The sequence below is a fragment of the Acomys russatus genome, chromosome 1, assembly GCF_903995435.1.
Source record: "Acomys russatus chromosome 1, mAcoRus1.1, whole genome shotgun sequence".
Taxonomy (NCBI): domain Eukaryota; kingdom Metazoa; phylum Chordata; class Mammalia; order Rodentia; family Muridae; genus Acomys; species Acomys russatus.
In genome coordinates this window covers 25883358-25896805 of record NC_067137.1, presented here as the reverse complement: position 1 = coordinate 25896805, position 13448 = coordinate 25883358, and the positions used below count along the sequence as shown (strand labels likewise).

The window sequence follows — 13448 nt, the reverse complement described above, 5'->3', positions numbered from 1 at the left end:
CAGCTCATGGCTGCAGTGCACCATTCAGAAAACTAAGACAGGAACACTGAGTTGAACTGGAGGTTGGCCTGGCTGATGGAGTGGGGTTCAGGCTAGTGTGAAACTGCAAAAGCTTATCTTGGAAAACTTAGAATCAACCAAATAAACCAACACAATGAAATAAAACAAACCCCAGAGGATCTGCACGAGATGCTGCCAGCAATCACCTGGAAGATATGATGATCCTGAGCTTATGCATGACAAACAGAAAAGCCTCAAAATATAACATAAAAAGATGGAAGTTTTCTGAAAACAAATACATCTATTTGCCAAAAGAAGAAGAAGAAGAAAAAAAAGAAAGTAAAGAAAAAGAAAAGAGAAAGGCAACAATAGTGTCAGTAGTAAAGTTGATACTTTTCGATGAAAATTACCAATATGAGCAGTTTGAACAGTTAATGAGCTAGACATATGAACACACATAAGGGAATATACATTTCAACAAATATAAGTGTCTATGAGACAACATTTACTGCACATAGCAGGGAATGTATAAATTTAACACCACTTTCAAGTGTTACTTTTAAAAAGTATTTATGAGGCTGTAAAGATGGCTCAGGGGTGAAAGGCACTGGCTGCTCTTGCAGAGGACCTGGGTTGGATTCCCAGCACCCGCATCAGGCTGGGCACAGCTGCCGGTAATTCCAGGGGACCCAATGCTCTCCTCTAGTCTCTTCAGGCATCTGCACACACATGCACATATCCACACACGCATGCACACAGCTAAAAATAAAATAAATGAAAACCTTTTGTTTTTTGTCATTCTATGTTTGCCGGGTGCACCACGGCATGTCTGTAGGCAGAGGCCACTCTACGGAGAGAACCGAATCTCCCTCCTCCTTTACATGGACTCCAGGCATGGAGCTCTGGTCACCCAGCTCGTGTGGCAGCTGCTGTATCACTGAGCCATCTTGCTGGCCCTTTAGATGTGTTTGCTGTAACTGTGTTTATGTATGCGCATGGGCCCATGTGTGGAGGGCAGAGGACAACTCTGTGGATTTGGTTTTGCTCTTTCCTTTGGACTCGTGTTGTCAGGATTGTTCTGTGTACGCCTTTACCTTGCTGGCCCCAGGTATTTTTTGCTGAAAGAAAGGCAGCTTCCTGATGTCCCCGGTGGTTATTTTGTTGGTAGCCGGAACTCATTTTATCTGACCAACCACTAACTCTTGTGTTCCCTCTCTCAGGTTCTGGAGATCCTCCCAGGGCCAGGCAGGAGCGCCACCCCAAGCCGCACCCCCTCGGCTCCTTTCTCTGGGTTCACTTCTCTCTTCATATCATCCTCTCTCCCGGCCCAGCCTTTCTAGGTCTCTCTTCCTCATCCCCCCCACCCCCAGCCATCCAGACTCCTCATGGTGAGTGAGTGTCCTGGTCTAGGCCTTGGGACTCTTCTCTGTGGACTCAGCAATCTGGTTAAGGATGTGCTGGCCACTCTCACATTTATACTCTTGCCTGTGTGGGACCTCCATATCCTTACCACTGCTGCCTAACTGGCTCCTTCTCCATCACCCTCGAACTCAGTGCCAGTACCATTCTCCCCAGCTTGTGCTAAGATCTTTGGTTTGCACCACATGCACCATCACCATCCAGACCCCGGCCACTGCCATCCATCCTTTGCTGGGATCACTGAGAAAATTCCCAGTGGACCTCTGTGCTTCTTTCTGGTCCCCTTTCCTCACTTTAATCTAGCAGTAAAACAGTTTAATCCTGTAAAAACACATCAGATCGTGGCTCTCCTTTGATTGAAACCCTCTAAAGGGGTTTTCTTGCACCATACAAAAGCCAAAGTTATTATAAAACAGACCCAAAGAATCTCAGCTACTGCTCCATCTCCCTGACTGCCCTGTTCTCATTTCTCCTTCCTGCCGTCCCCTCTGTTCCAGGCCACTGGCCACCTCCCTGTTCCCTGAGCATCACAGACACACTCCCATGGCAGGTCCTAGGGTGCCCTTCAAGGATCTGCTCCTCCATCATCACTTTGGAGACATTTTTGACTGTCCTGTTCAAAATGAAATCCTTTCACCGCCTCCCCGCCCCTCCCCCCAGCATTCTCTCTTCCCTCCCTACTTACTTTCCTGGGATACAGCATACTTGGTTAACCTCATCTGTTCACTTTCTGCCTTCCACTGGTAAAGGGCAACATTTTTGTCTGTTTTATAATGTGCTCTATCTGCAATGCCTGGCACCCTAGTAGGCTTTCCTCAAGGATTGATAAAATATGATAGGAGATGGACTCTACCCTACAGACCACAAAAAAAGTGATGAAAATCTCCTTATAGGCACTGATGGACAGGAGGAACAGAGAGAGAAGAAACGATAGACCCAAGTTCCTGACCAGATAGTTGGAGCAAGCTGAACTACAAGCCCCTCACAGCGTGGGTAGACATGGAGACTGATTATGAGTCACAGTTAACAAAAACTCCGTCCCACAGTGATGGCTGTGAACCTCTGTAAATCCCTGGGTAAGCCAGAAGCAAAAAGAGGGGTGCTTAGGAAGGAGATAGTGACCTGGGATGATCCCAAAAGGCAGAGGACAAAGGACAGCCTGTGTTGGCTGATAGAGGCTGTGTTTGTTCAGATGAGGTCATAAGTACCAGAAAGGCCTTGCCCGTTCTGAGGAGAGCAAGGCCACTGAACAATGCCATTCTCTGTGTGTTCTGCTCTGCGAGGCGCTCTTAGCATCGCAGAACAGTTGTTGGGTGCACTGTGTGGAAACTCCATGAAGCGGCGAGCTTCCAACAGTAAATCTAGAAGACTTAACTGTGTGACTCTCTGCAGGCTGCTTCTTATGGAGCCAAGTCTCATCAGGGCTTTAGAAACCTGCTATTGTATGAAACAAGTTTTTTTTATCTACTTGGTAAATCTTTACTAAGGATGAACAATGTATCAAGTAGTATGCTTTTATCATAAAATAATGGCTAAATATATAATTTTTAAATTTAAATAATTCTTTAACACAGTTTTGTTTATTTGCTGGTGTTGGTGGGAATCAAAACTGCAGCTTCACAGACGCTAGGCAAGTGCTCTGATGCCAAGCTATATCCCAGCCCTTTAAAAACAAACTGAAAAGCTCTTCTTCTTCCTTCCTTCCTTCCTTTGTTCCTTCCTTCCTTCCTTCCTCCTCCTTTTTCTTCGTCCTTTTTTGAGACACTTGCAAGCTGTATTGTTCAGGCTGACCTTGAACTCTGATCATTCTGCCTTTCCTCCCAAGTGCTATGATTAAATTCATGTGCCATGTACTCTACCAATTTGGGCTCCTATATTTTTCTGGTGTCTACCAAGTTACACATCAAGCCTTAGGTTTCTTATTTAGATGGAATTGTACTGAAATGTTTTAGAATATTAATAAGCTCACCATGTAACAGCAGTATTTCAGAACGTCCCCGAAGCAACTGTTGATACTTTATCGGATTTAGTTTTATTTCCTAATCTGTGGTAAAAGATCATGCCGGGCGTGGTGGCGCACGCTTTTAATCCCAGCACTCGGGAGGCAGAGGCAGATGGATATCTGTGAGTTTGAGGCCAGCCTGGTCTACAAAGTGAGTCCAGGACAGCAAAGGCTATACAGAGAAACCCTGACTCGAAGAAAAAAAAAAAATAAGGTCATAAGCCTAAGGCAACAGAGAACTCTCTTTCTTTGTGTGCACATATGTGTGATATGTGAATGCATGTTCACATGCATGGGTGCGCGGGTGTGTACCTGAGAATGTGGGAGGCCAGAGGCTGCGGTTGGGTGTTTTCCTTCAGTACTCTCCACTTGATTTACTGAGGTTGGGGCTTTGCTGAACCCGGTGCCTGCAGATCTTACTCTAGTCAGCCACACCGCTCAGGGGGAGGCCATCCCTGCCTCTGCTTCCCGAGGCTTGGGTTACAGTTCTTAGTCCATGGCACTGTGGAATCTGAACTGTGGTGCTCACACTAGTGCATGTGCTCACACTAATACATCTTCTCAAGCTGTAGGGCACTGACTGACGTGCACACTCTGTCCCTGGCAGCCACTTCAGGCTGGACCTGTGGGCCCCCTACCCAGCCCCGTTCACCACGGACTTAACTGACATGCTCTTCCGAACTCAGGCTGCAGGCAAGGGATGGAACAGGACGGGGAGTTCCTTCCTTGCTCCTAATCCAGAAGTTTCGATTCTAACACTATGTGACCTGTCTCTCACTAATGTAACGTGGAAGCCTCTCGGAGAGAGGATGGAGATCTGTGGCTGGGCGGCGAGCAGCACTTCAGAGCTACCAGGTCTCTCACAGGAGAAGGAAAGGCCATGTGCAGTGGGACTGCACCACACTCACTGGATGCCTGATATGGGCTGCACACTGGACCTGGGTTGACCTTGAACTGATTTCTAAAGGAAAAAGGAATTAGAAAAAAATATTTGGAATGTCAAATATCCATAAGCACTGCAAGAAAAACCAACACGGCTTTTTCTTTCCTCTAACTTTTTGTGTCTTAGAGACATAACTGGTCCTTTATACACCCTCTACCCCGTCACACAATTAGAACCTTGTGGCTACTTGCTGCAGTGCTCAATCAAACTGTCCGTGGGCAGAGGGGTTCCACAAGTCTATTCTTCCTTGGCGTCACTGAGTGGCCTTTTAATCTCCCCCATGGAATATTCATACTGTTCACATTTCCAGTGGCCATAACTCCATAACTGGAGAGTACCCTACACTGCTGGGTTTCTCTCCTGCCTCTGGTTTCACAATGGCTGACACATAACCACTGGTGACACTCAGTTCCAGTGGCAGGATCCTCAGGGCCAACCTGAACTCACCTGAAGCTGTGTTTTTCATCCCTCTCCTCCTGTCCCTTCCCCTCCCCTGCCCTTCCCTCCCCACCCCTCCCCTCAGCTCACATCGACTGGGGATTGGTCTATTTTCCTGTTTTGGAGGAAAAGCAGACTGGTAGCCAGGAACATGGTTACAGCCAGGAAGGACTTGAGCTGCAATCGGTCAACCCCAAATGCCTGGTTCACTGTGGCTTTCACCCACGTTGGCGGACAAGGTGTGGGCTCCCAGGGCAGCTCTGCTTATTCTCCTGCTTTGAGAGACTGAGTGAGTGTTGCCTTTTGACAGCAGTAGGTAGTCTGTTTCCTAAGAACATCTCATACTTTCTCGTTCTTGTTTAAGACAAACAAAAAAGTGATTCAAAAATTAATTCTGATGTTTACGTCAAGAGGCAGAAGTCCCAGAAAAGTCACCACAGTGCGGATAAAGTCTCAGCACTGAATGGCAGGAACCGAGACCATGTGCTATGAGCAAGAGAACGGGCAAGTGGACTGACCGGCTCTGGTACAGGAGCACAGGCAACAACAGAGCGCACAGTCTCAGCAGCTGGCTCTGGGACATGTGACAGCTACACATGGAAGGCTCTAGAGCAGTGGCTCTTATTCTTCCCAATACTGCGACCTTTTAATACAGCTCCTCGTGTTGTGGTGACCCCCAAACCATGAAATTATTTTGTTGTTACTTCATAATTATAATTTTGTTGCTGTTATGAATCATAATGTAAATCTCTGACATGAGGGAAAGATCTATATGGCTTTGGGCTAAGTGATAAAATATGACAAAAAAGGCATAATCCACAAAATAATTCATATATTAGACCTCACTAAATTTATTTATTTTTTTGTTTTATGAAGAGAAAAAAGAGACAAGTCACAGACTGTGAGAAAATACTTACAAACCCTGTATCTGACACAGGGCTGTTACCCAATGGCTACAACTACCTCAACAATAAATAAAAACATGTGACTTAAAGAACAGGCCACAGACCTCAACACTTCACCGAAGAAGATCCGTGGGTGGCAAATGGATTCGTGAAAAGATGCTGCCGCTGGGTGATGCTCACCTCTAATCCTGGCAATCGGCAAGCAAAGGCAGGTGACTCTGAGTTCAAGTCCAGCCAGGGCTCTTTAGTGAGATGGCACCATAAAAAGGGATCCTGCACACCGTCTACCTTCAGGGAAATGCTCACTACAAGACCAGGACACGTATCAGCGTGGCCAGAGGCCACAGCACAACAGCAACTGCTGAAAGGACTGGGGCAACAGAGACACCTCCTCTGCCAGCGGGAGCCACGCACGCTGCAGCCACTGTGGAACAGTGTGGCTGTTACAAAAGAGCCTGCTACAGGATCTGGAAACTACCAAAGAAACCCAAAATACCGCACAGCCAAACAAAACTTTATCCTGACCATAAGAATGAATAATGTATTGATACATACTCCTACACAGATGACATTATGTGAAATAATATAATCGCCCCCCACATACCTTATAACACACAGGAAGCATTCCGAGAAGAAAGTAGATTAGTGGTTTCCTAGGGCTAAGGGCTGTGTATGTTGTATGTTGCGTGCATGTGTGTAGTTCTAGGGAGATAAAAGAGTGACAGTTTAAAGGTCTTTTTTTTTTTTTTTTTGAGGTGATGAAAATACTTTATAATTGGTTATAGCAATGGCTGCACGGCTGTAAAGATACTAAAACCTACTGAGTGTATTTATTTACTTATTTATGGTTTCTCAAGACAGAGTTTCTCTGTGTAGCTCTGGCTGTCCTGGACCCACTTTGTAGACCAGGCTGGCCTGGTCTCACAGAGATCCACCTGCCTCTGTCTCCTTTAACCCCTTGGGGTTAAAGGCGTGCACCACCACACCCATCCTGAGTTGTACATTTTAAAGAGGTATATGAATTACATCCCAACAAGACAGTGATAAAGGCCAGCCTTCTCCTTCCTGACGCTATTGCTACAGGCTCTAGCTGTTACACTCTACCCTTGCCTCTTCTCAGTGCATATTTTTCCTCTTTTTACTGGTATGAGCAAGGTGTACTGCCCGGCCTCATGATTATAAAGATGACGGTAGCATTAGCACACAAGTATATAAGCTACATAGTATGAACTCAAAAGCCAGGTCACTAAGCCAACTTGTCTTTTACTGAGACTTTAGCCCATTTTAATTAACCCATCTGTAAAAATGAAACAATCAGTTACTTTGTTCATGGGTCTTAGAAAAGTATCTGACCATATTTTGACACGGGCCCCTTGTTTTCTAAACTGTAGCCCCACAGCACTCTCAAGTCTCACAAATCCTGCTGCCTGTAGTCCTGGGTCCTCTTACTTCCCAACCCTCAGCTGAGGTTCCCATACAGCTAATCCTCTCCCTCAGGAGCCTCAACTACCAAGGTGTTGGAAAAGCAACAGTAGGCAGGGTGGGGCCCATTCCCAGCTGATGCACATCTAATGCTGTGCCTCTGGATTGCCTCTTTCTGGAAAGCCCATGCCTGTTTTGTAGTAAAAAGAAAAACTCATCTTCCCTCCACCCTGAATCCATACTTTTATTTTCACCAACTTATAAAACCACTGACTTGATATCAAATGTAGTTCTCTGCTCAACTCTGAGGTCCTGGACTGAAGAGCCGCTGCGGGCTCTCCTACTAGCCTACTACTTTGTACTGAAATGCCTTCTGAGTTTCTTTCGATATTTTTAGAAAAAACACTGTAGAAAAAAACTGTAAAGAAAAATATTCCTATTATCTTTGATTATATTTGCTCGGCAACAGCATAGCAAAATAAGAATTACTTTTGCTTCTGAGATATGTATAATTATCTCAAATTATATGAATCTTGACTATTGGTCTGTACCCTGATATTACATAAAGAGAAAAGCAAAGTCCCAAAGACATCTAATCACACTTATAGCTAAGCAATTAAAATAAGTTTTAAAAGGATGCTTCAAAAGAAATACACAATACAAGTAATGGAGTTTGTGTCCTTTTAATAAACACACTTGCATAGTTATATTACAGTTGTGTAAAAATAAAAACAGATTAATTCATGCCAAGCGTGCCCAGCATTTGCACAATCTCAATACCTTTAATACTATAGTTCTCAAGACACACAAAATAAAAATTTAAGGCAAATACATCACTTTGCAACAATTTGATAGTTTATTACATCACAGTAGCATCACAGCAGATCTAATAATGCCAGCTAGGCAAAGGGGTCTCATGATTTCCCTTGTTTATTTACAGAAATTCATAACTTGGTAAAATTCATTCTAAGAAAACTTGGCAAATAAAGCTTTGGACTGGATTTGGCATCTTTTTACCTTTCCTCCCCACAATCTCTTCCTTTCTAACTCCACTATCATACTGCATTTAAAAACAGCTACTGTCTTAAGTGTTGCATTATTTCAAATGACTCAAAGATTCAGAGAAACTATATAATCAATAAGCTTAATTTTTAGTTTTTAATTTTCTAAAAATAACAGCTTTGCCTGTAGCCTTTTTCCTCACTGCTGGAAAACACAGAGTTCAAACACATGTTTTAGAAATGCCTGTCTCAGTGTGCTCTTAAACAGGCGTTTCCTGCAAGTTCCAGTTGATTTCACTCTATTCTAATTTTAAAATTATGTATCCAGTAAACTCTTTCCTTCTAAGCAACAGACAGCTGCCTTACATTAAATCAGGAAGAGAGCAAATGCATGGTTGGATGAGGTATTGCAACAGATCGCATGCACTTATAAGAATGATTTAAATGATTATATGTCATTCAATTTCCTTTCTTACAGCTTTCTACCAGATATATGACAAAATACCTACACAGAGCAGTATCCAGTTAACACAGTGAGTTTACTTGCTAGACTGACATTTACTCTGACTGTTGGGCCAGTGTGTCACTGAGGCCACAGGTACTTGATGAACATGCTATTTTCAGATTGATTGTAGATGCTGAGCTCAATTTGAAGCCACTTCTAGCCATCTACTTTTAGAGATGGAGAAGTAAAGTGATTTGGCCTATGAAATATTTTTGGAATAATTTATCAGTAGAGAAGTCCCAAATGAAAATTATGAAGGAAAAAAAGGTGCCTTACAAAACAATGTAATTAATTAGCAGTGCTGGATTTTTTTTTTTTTTTTTACCTCAGTATATAAAGCAGCAGTCCACACACTGAATTCAAGGCTGGAAAGTGAGAATGTTCAAGAGACAAAAAGAAAGATCAGGTAATCTATATACTGTGGAAAAGTCAGTTTGCACTCAGTCTTTGCACTGTCTCTTAGTGACTGCAGGCAACTCTCTTATCCATCTGTAAATTGATATTATTGCTTTCCTATGAGTGTCATATAAAACAATGTCATGATGGCAAATGCTAAAATGGAGGTGGGCTAAGAACTCTAACAGAAACCCCACCCCAGAGAGCACACACACATATCTCCCAACACCCCAATAATGTGAAGTTTTCCAGTACAGATATTTGGGTTTTGTAAAGATGTAACCAAACTGTTGTGTTTTTTTTCAAGTTATGATTTAGGCAATGTATGATTATAATAATTCACTCATTATAATAGGCACATTAACATAAATATTGCACAAAATATGCCTTTAAATTAAAGTGAGAGGTATAAAAGCATGTTTCACTTTCTCAACGAACTCTGTGATGAATAAGACTCTGTGATTGTATATACACTTATCTGACATTCCACAAACAGTAGATTGCACTGCAATTTGTAAACATTTTAAATTGCATAAACTGCTCATTGATTTTCAAATATGGTTTAATACTGTATTAAAACTTTCTCATTTCAGCTAAGTGCTATCACACTTATTAGTTTATAATAATGTCTATTATGTGTAGAGTGCTTTCCATTCAAGGGAAGAAGTAAAATCCTATGCCAAAGTAGGCAATGTGGGAGAAGAATACTAGCCCGGAGGCGTAGATAGCAACGTCAATATTCCAGACCTAAAGAAGCCTCATGGGCAGAGGAATGGCAGCTCTCACGTGCTCTCCCCTTACTACGGGGTCCTTGGCTAGAGCCTGCATGCCTGCTTCAGGTCTGGTTCAGACTCTTCAAGGACTCCTTATGGATTTTACTAAGTGCATTATGAATGCCAACAGTGTCATTTTGTATACTAGGGCAAGTAGTCACCTGACTACAAGAGATAACAAATTCTACTTTAGAATACATTATAGATATAAGTGCTCTAAGCTAGGGACGGTCTCTCACCTCACAGTCAGTGATGGATACTGGCCATTCATGAAAATAGCCTATGTTTATGTCATCAGTAAAGCAGTAACTGTGTGCTGGAGCATAGCTCTGCAGCCTAGAGCACCTAAGACCGTCAAGACACTGCCCAAGGCCTGCACTCGTTCTCGGGCAGCAGAAACAGACCAACATATACTACTCTGCATTCACTGGCCAGAGCACACTGCGTTTCTCTCCTGTGAGACAAGAAAGGCTCCCCAGTGTTATTGCTCCTATTCAGACCACACAGAAAGCACAGAAAAGGCTATTTCCAGTTCTTGGCCTTCAAACAAACCTACCTACTGGTACTCATAGTGGCATATGAGGACATAATAAACAGTGCCATTTGAGAGCAAATCACAGATTGAGCCAATTATGGGCCCTTCTGATTAGGATTAGATAAAATATAATAGTAGAGCATAAGCAAACATCATCTGAATTCTGTAATGAATATACAATTTGCACGAGCATTGGAAAAGCATTCCAAACCAGAGAGAACAGTTTGTGCAAATAGTGGGTCTTTGTGTGTTTGTACTCCCACCATGTAAGGGCAAACTGAATATGCATGCTAATGACCTACAAGTGCCAAATTAAAAAAGAAGAAAAATGCTAAAGGATGCCAGAGTGAACAGCAGGGAAAGCCACACAAAGACCCACTATCCTTGAAATTGTTACAAATAAATTTTAACTGTAAATTAGAAACACATAGAAATAGTCACAAGTGGCTCTAACATTCAAACCAAGTAAAGGATTGTGTAGGAGATATTTGATCAGGGCTGCCTGCCCTGCCTCCACGCTAGAGTCAAACTTGGATAGTGGGTCTCTGGGGTGCTTTCACAACTGGAAGACAACATTGGGTCCTAAAAAAAGAAAATGAGGAATAAAATGAACATAATGTAAATTAGGTGGGTGAGAAAAAATTTGACTAATAGTCACATGCAATATCAACTAAATAAATTTGAACCACTAAAATCCTCAACCTTAAAAAATGCCAATTGTATATTAAAATGAATACAGTGTTTATAAGGGCTAGAAAAACACAATTTTCTAATCTACAGTTTAACCAGCACTAATACCTCAAACAAAGACCACTAATAAGTGATTTACTTCTAAATATCTGAGTAGCTGTATTCTGTTCTCAAGTGAATCCCTGACTACACGCATGAAGCGTTTTCTAGAGCACATCCCGTGGAAGCTGTAGGCTTATGTAAACTTATGTTTGGTGAATCTCATAGCTAGGGATTCAGTGAACTCTGGACATTGCTGAAAAGTGATTATGACTCTCCAGTTGCTAGTACAACAGCTATTTTGAGCAAACATAACAGACGTTCTGCAGTCTCCTAGGTGATTTAAACAGTATGTGTGTAAATAAAACTTCAGAGGATCTGGTTGGAAACTGTTCCCAGTTCTTTTATTCCAGGATGGGTGACAAACCTTTGCCATTCGCTTAGGACAGTAACAAGTATTGCTTTTAGATATACTCAAACCACACAACCCCAAATATCTTAGCCCCAACCAAGGCATGAGCCATAGAGAATGATCTTACAGCACAGCACTTTGGAGCTACTCTAGTTTGACCCGGTCCCTTGACTGCTCCATTTCCTCATCTCTAACTAGGTAAAATGATCAAGAAAATAACTAATACCTCCTTTCAGCCCCATTTGCCTTTCTAGCAAATGGCACCCCCTCCTTCTCTTGGGCCCACTGACTGCACTCTGGGAGCCTTCTGCAGCAGCATGCCTTCTTCCCACACAGGGTTAGGGATCATCCCCAGGTTCATATTAGCGCAAGTACCCACTAAGGCAACTGTTGTACTGCCTGACTGCTCCCAACTGAAGTCCGAAGCTACTTTAGAGCAAAGCATGCCTCTGAATATTTGGATTCTAATGCCTGAAGTATGTGGTAGACACCTAAAGAATATTTATAAAATGAATAAATTTCTTGACTGAAGCAAATGAGAATTCCATTTCTTTAAAATTAAGTAGAACAATAATTAATGAAAGATCTTCCTCCTCTTATTTGCTCAAATAATTTCTTCATATTATTTCAGAAAGGGTGTGGTACTAGTTGTTGTCTTGGAGAGCTGTGCTAACACAGAAGCCACTAGCTACAATGGCTAGCTTTAAACTGGGCTCCAGTGTATGGTCCTCCTGAGTGCTGGGATTCCAGGTGGGGGTGTTGACCATGCTTGAACTGCCAAAAGGTAATTTGTCATGTGTCCCTAGATAACTAATTTATGCTTTCTACATAATTTGTGTACCAAACAAACTCCAAATTCTGTTTCTCTTAAGAATTAGAATTGGGCTGGGTGCCATAGCACACATCTGTAATCCCAGCACTCAGGGAGGCAGAGCAGGCAGATCTCTGAGTTCCAGGCCAGCCTGGTCTACAAAGTGAGCCCAGGATAGTCATAGCTACACAAAGAAACCCTGTCTTGAAAAACAAAAACAAAAACAAACAAAAAAAAAAAAATAAAGAAAGAATTAGAAATTGGGAATATGGCTCAGCAGTAGAGCATCTGCCTAGAGTGCATGAGGCCCTACATTCAACCAACCCCCAGTACCACCCCTCTACTGGAGGGAGGAGGAGGAAGATGAGGAGGAAGAGGAGAGAGAGACAGAAAGTTTTACTGGAGCATCGAGATGCAGGCCTATAATCTAGGTATTTAGAATCAGAAACAAGAAGCAGAAGCATCTGGAATTCAAGGTCATCCTCAGGCATATACCAAGTATGAAGCCAGCCTGGGCTACACACGACCTATATACATCTTTTTAAAAAGTTATTTCTCAAGTTAGGTTAGTTTTCTAGGAGTTTTGTATACCTGAGGTAGAGTTCCTTAAAGCAATGGCTTTCTTTTTATCTCCCTCTCTCCTTTGTACGTATCAGGTGCAACTGTGAAAGTGATCTTGCTTCACACATATTTTGTGACATGAGATAGTCTCTAAAGAATCATCTAGTGCATGTTTTGAAAGCGTTTAAAATGGGTTATTTAATTTTCCCAAGCTGAATGATATTTAAATGCATAGAAAATAAACGAGGAGATTCCAAAATTAATGGACTGTACCCACTAATAGGCTACGTCACAGTCCAGGGAAATTATAGCACCAGCTACTTCGTATTAAGCTGTAAAGGGGTGGCAGTGATGAAGGGAAGCTACAGTTTAGGTGATATCACAACAAAGAAGTCACACAAGAAATGACACAGTTCTGTGAAGAGAAAAACTAGCACTAAGTGCTGAAGCTAGCCGAAAGCATTCTTGATTGTTATCATTTAGTTTTTCTTATTTGAAATATTAACTACATCTACTGTGAGTGATGAATTTAAGATCTGACTCAGAATAGTAATGCATGCAATATAATAAAGATTTTTTTTTTAATCAGTTGAGAG

At 42.4% G+C, this 13448-nt stretch overlaps 1 protein-coding gene across 1 annotated transcript in view; it reads right to left on the bottom strand.

The window, feature by feature from the left end:
• The window catches only part of Itsn2 (intersectin 2), a 112604-nt gene that overhangs the window by 22727 nt on the left and 76429 nt on the right, over positions 1-13448 (bottom strand). The window lies entirely within an intron of this gene.